Here is a 6027-nt window from a genome sequence, read left to right as displayed (position 1 = left end):
AAACGTGCCCCGGCCAACCTAATTGAAACCTTTCGATGAGAATCTTAAGCATTGTACATAAAAAATGCAACTGATCTGCATGCAATGATTTCACAGCCCTTGTGAATAATTTATAATTAGAGGGGGTACCGGAAGCTATTTACATATCTAATATATAATTTCGAAAGAGACTTTTTATATATGTATGTATGTAACCTTCGTTGGTTGGTTCATAGGTGCCGATTCATTTTTTTTCGATTCAAAGGATTCGAAGTCCTCGGGGGCGAAGGCGCCGGATTCTGCTATACATATAATTTCAAAAGAGACTTAGCATATATGTTTGTTTGTTCGTGACAGTCAATTTAATAAAAAAAACAAATGAGTATTCAAATAAATTTATATAAAATGAAATTATTCAAATAAATTTAATAAAATGTTTACTATTAGATTAGTCAGGTGCCGGGAGCGAAGCTCTAGGGGGCGAAGGTGCAGGCGCTGAGGGCGAAGGCCTTGGGGGGTCCGCCGAATTCTGGTATACATATAATTTCGAAAAAGACTAATCCATATAATTTGAAGGAGACTTATACTAAGAGACCTATCGATTGTATTGGAAAATCTGATAACTTGGCCTCTGACGTTTCGATGCTCACCCGGTATTCGTTTTTTGCTTGCTTATACATATCTACGGGGAAAAGAGAGGTGGGGCACGGGGGATGGGGGATGTGAATGTGTTAGAGAATCTCTATTTTTCTATTTCACTATGTTAGTTCAGTGACATTCCTGTCCATCAAAAATTTGTGATCTGATTTTGAACCACTTCTACTCTTCAGGTCGCTTTGATAACTTACTGGCTGGTCAAAATTGATGTAAGCTAATGTCTCCGACATGAAGCTTGAGGAGTTTAATCAATAATTAAATCATTAAAATTTATATGGAAATTTTGTGTCATATCGGAGCGATGACAGCCAGCTTTCCACACGCCTCTTTCTACACCCCTTTGCAACTCATCAAAAGTAAAGCTACTTTTTTTCACTCTTATTTCATACAAACTTAATATTAGAAGCTCTTATACTTCCTCAAATTCCTTTTTAAATCCACTAATAGATTAATTATACATTAAAAACATAAAATTTAACATTTATATTTAGCTTGGCCTTCCAAACACTCGTTTTTTTTATACATATACATGAAATTGTATATATGTATGAATGTACATATATACCTATTTATTTATTTTTACATAGATATATACCAGGAAGGCCTAACAGGTAAACCCCAATGCGTCTTTCTAGCCAATTACAAACATTGCATCGCTTAATTTCGTAAATATTAATTAATTAATGAATTTATCCATAGATACATTTGTGGATTTAGACTTGTACATACATTTTTACATATTGTACATATGTATATCAAATTCAAACATTGGTGACATAGCGGGTAGGATGATTTTTGCCAATTTGGTGGAGGAAATCAAATAAATTGGCCAACTCTGATAGGAAACGATCGACTTGGAGTCACAATTATCCAAGTCTGACCAGCAGCATTAAATATTAGCACGGGATCGAACCCGGTAGCCTTTCGGTGTTTAACATAAACTACCGAGCAATACTGCTGGCTATATATGTATGTATGTACTTGCATATCATTTCCTATCATTCGGAATTTTTAGTATTAATTATTTATACAGATTGCTTCAAAGCAAGATTGTTCTGATTGACTTGATTAATATATTATGTTAAAAATTCAACATTCAGTTGTCGAATTTTACATAATTATGCATTTTCAAACGCATCGAACGATGGAACTGAGCGGATTTTTGCCTAGGAATTAATTTTTAATGTATTGCATTTATAATCAGGCGGCAAAGTGTTGTGCAATAGTTGAGTTTTCTAATTAAATCAAATTTTGAAATACATACGAAAACGCGTTGCACATGCATCAGTACACGTGAAAGGCGGAACGCGCTTTTCACACAAAACCGCCAAAACCGGAAATTCGAGTCACACTTTTCATACGTTCGTCAGCTTATTTATGGGTGTTTATGCATACATACATACATACGTGTGTGCATATTATCGCCGGATGAAGTCCAGTCCATGATCTTCGATGTTAATTCGTCTCCATATACGCATGTACCTACCTATCTATACCCAAGCAAGTGTGGGATTTTATCTAATTAGTATGAAATATTATCGGCATTCACCGAATTCAATTTTAATATCCGCGCGTGCGTACGCTCTCGTGTGAATCTACCCCTAGTCAATTTATTGTGACGAGATACTACATGTTGGGAGTATAATTTTAATCGTATAATTTTATGGGATTAATAAAAAGGGTGGGCTGTTGCCGCAGCCAGAAGTCGATTCACCGACCAAAAAATGCAAATTAGACCTAATATATATGTATATAAAGGTAAGTAGTTTCATATACTATGGTATATTTTCAAAAATTTGATCTTCAAAAATAATTACAATTTTACCAACCTGTGTATCATCGTTCATACATACGTATGTATGTATGTGAAGCCTGTACATATATCATCCCTATATGTCATATGATATTTATTTTTAAAAAATGTACATATTTAGCTAGTTAATTAATTAGCTAAAAGTAAATTTCATCAATGTATTTTATGAGAAGGGTGACTGTCAACCGCCTGCAACCCGTATTGTTTTTAAATTTATATCAAGAAGACCTAACAGGTAACCCCAATACGCCTTCCTGGCCAGAAACATGGTAGAATTCATACGAGTATTATTAGTAGTAACCGGACCCAGAAGGTGCCGCGTATTGTTCAAAGTTGTAAATGCATTGTTAAAGGTTTGCCGAACCTTTTTTACAAAGGATTTACAACAATGGAACAATGGATAGCACTGTGTCTATCCTACCTCTAATTATTAGTATTACTAGTGTTGTGCCCGATGAAATTTAATCGCATGGGTTATGGAATATTAAGCTATTAATTAAAAAAATAAATAAAATAATTATTTATTCCTGTGTTCGATCCACACGCGGTCGTATTTTTTTTCAAGTACCTTTTAAATATATTTAATTTAATATTTATATTTAATTGATTAATATGAATAACAAATGGTAAAATATACCTACCTACCTACATATAAACAATATAAATTTAATTAATTAAATAAATTTTTAATAGATGGCATTAAATGCTCGGAGACTTATAAGCCTAAAGGAAAAATTGGTAGCCAACAGTATATATAGAAGTTTTTTGTTGATCTGTTATTATGTTCGTATTATATTCGTACGTTTTGTTGGCAGTGTTTTGTCGAATCGAACGACTATATAGTACGGCGAGCGTTATCTTACACAGACACATACACAGAAACACGCACAGAATAGCAATATTATATAATGTTAAAAGTGAATACATATAAATTAACACCCACATAGACATCTATGGTAAAATTTGTAAATTGGCAGCATTTTATAAAATTCAACGATATTTGAGATTGCTGAAAACGCGAGATTTGCAAGAAAATGGGTAAGATTGCCAATTTGTTGGAACCGTTTCAATGAAAATCAGATAAATTGGCAAACTCTGATAGGAAACGAACGACCTGGAGTCACAACTCCAAGCTCTGGCCAGCAGAAACCAGTGGGATTTTAGCCCGTGACCACATTTTTCAAGACATTCTGCTGTTTATGAAAGGATATGGGACTATGAGAACAGGAACAGGTGACCGGAAAAATGCACTCGAGACAGTTGCAAGGAGAACTAACGCAATAGAATTCCATAAAAAAGCGACAAGGGGTATTTGGATGTTATGCGAGGGTGCTAACCTTGTTTTTTGTGGAATTCTATTGCGAAAGTTCTTTTTTGGTGCAATTTAGTGCATCTTTCCGGGAACCGGAGGAATAATGTCCACGGAAGACGATGTTTTGGTTCAACGAAAGCATAACAGTAAGTATGAAAGTGGGTAAAAAGTTATTTCTCAAGCTGCGAATACACGTTGCCAGTCACTTGCCAAACGCATTGCAGTTTCAATCAAAAATTGTAATACACACATATGTACATATGTATGTAGGTACTATACAGATGAATAAAATTTGTCTTTGACCTTTTTATTATGACCGAACATCAAACAATGGATTCCATATTACAATATAAAACAATCAACGTCGTTCATTAGTGATAGACGACGTGGAAAAAAAAGTATAATAGTAAGTACCAAGTACCAAACATAAGTACCAGCAATCAAAATTAATACAATGTGGAGAATGATGCTGTAATAAATACCTCGGCGTCGATCATCGTAATTATGAGATAATGACTATTTTTATGAATCAGAAGACAGGCTCCATCGGTGAATGCAATGGAGTCGGCAATATAATTTGGAACTGACCCACCAATACGGTCATTGACTTCGAGGTAAGCTCTCATGCATACTACGATAGTCCAACTTGACTCCGAACACGACTTCCGTTGAGCTTTTTCAACTTTTCTTCGTGCGATATAAAACCATCACGCTACAATATATGTAAACTGCAGAATTGTGATGCTAACTCGTGTGCGAGCTACTTGCCTCGCAAATTTCTACATTTTAAAAGATTTTCCCGCCAGGTGCACTTGGCTTCGTGTTTCGACGAGTTTTACGACTGCAAATTTGCAATTTTATTTCAGACAAAGTACTAGTGTTTAGTATTATGGGGTTTGAAGTCCATAGGTGATTAATATTTGCCATGTACCAGGTGTTTCGAGCCACTGTGCGACGGGGTCGCCGACACTTCCCCGGTACTACACTTCCTTGATTTGATTACACTTCCTCCTCGGCCGGTCGCCGTTTGAGAAACATCGGCTCAAAATGCCACTCACCAGTCTTGTTCTCAGACCAGAATCCACAACCGAAGATCCACTGCTGGAGAGAACTCAATTACGACTTTGCAAATTCGCTATCTGTCAGTAGGTACTGGATAGGTTCATATTTTGCTATTAACTTAAGCGGCTAACATCTCAATAAGGTGTTCGTTTTGCAAAAAGTTTCAATTAGAAACCTGTTACGAGTATTTATCAGCTTTTTTTCAGAACCTCTTGAATTTCACCTATGTACATATGTAAGCTTATTTATTTTATTTTATTTTATTTTATTATTTTATTTTATTAATTGAAAAATCAACAGACAGGATGTACAGAGATAGGTATAAAAAAACAAAAAGTAAATAAATAATATATGTAACATCCGAGTCCAATAATAGATTTTTACAAAAATGAAAAAGATAAATATAAGGAAAACAAATTAAAAAGTAAAGAATAAAGGCATGACAAAATATGTAGTACATTGCATAATTAAACTATAGTATTAAAATATTTGGAAAAGGTTATAAGATAGAATATAAGAAGAAATTGAAATTTACAAATATAAAACAAATGAAAAAGGTAAATACAAAATAAACAAATGAAAAGGAAAAGAATGAAAGCTATAATATGATTAAATAGCACATTACATAACTAAACTAAAGTATAAAAATAATGGAAATATTGGAAAAATAGAATTTATTTATATGTATCATTGTTATTATTTAGTAATAGAATAATAACAATGATACATATAAATAAATTTGTCTTCTTTACAATTATATTCTTAAGAATACATATACTGTTGAAGTCAAATATGAAGCCCGGACCGAAATTGGCTTACATTGTTGGGTTTTAACGAATGACTACCCAAAATGGTTAATGATTGTTAAATATGTATATCACTGAACGGAGCTAGGAATTATGTATCCGGACATGAACCCCCTAGACACGTACCCCCCGGACACATAGCCCCGGCCAAAGACCCCAGTGCAAATAACCCCCGTCATGGATAAAAATTGTTTAAAAATAGTAATAAATAATTAATGATCTAATATATAATTTGGAAAGAGACTTTGTATGTAACATTGGTTGGTTCGTTCGTAAATCCGTGACGTCGTCGAACAAATTATTCGATTTTTTTTCGATTCAAAGGATTCGAATTCCCCGGGGGTGAAGCCCTAGAGGGCGAAGGCCTAGGGGGCGAAGGCTCTGGGGGGGGCGCTGGG

This window comes from Arctopsyche grandis, chromosome 11 (genome assembly GCF_051622035.1).
Source record: "Arctopsyche grandis isolate Sample6627 chromosome 11, ASM5162203v2, whole genome shotgun sequence".
NCBI lineage: Eukaryota > Metazoa > Arthropoda > Insecta > Trichoptera > Hydropsychidae > Arctopsyche > Arctopsyche grandis.
The sequence above is the reverse complement of the archived record's forward strand: the minus strand, read 5'-3'. Positions refer to the sequence as shown.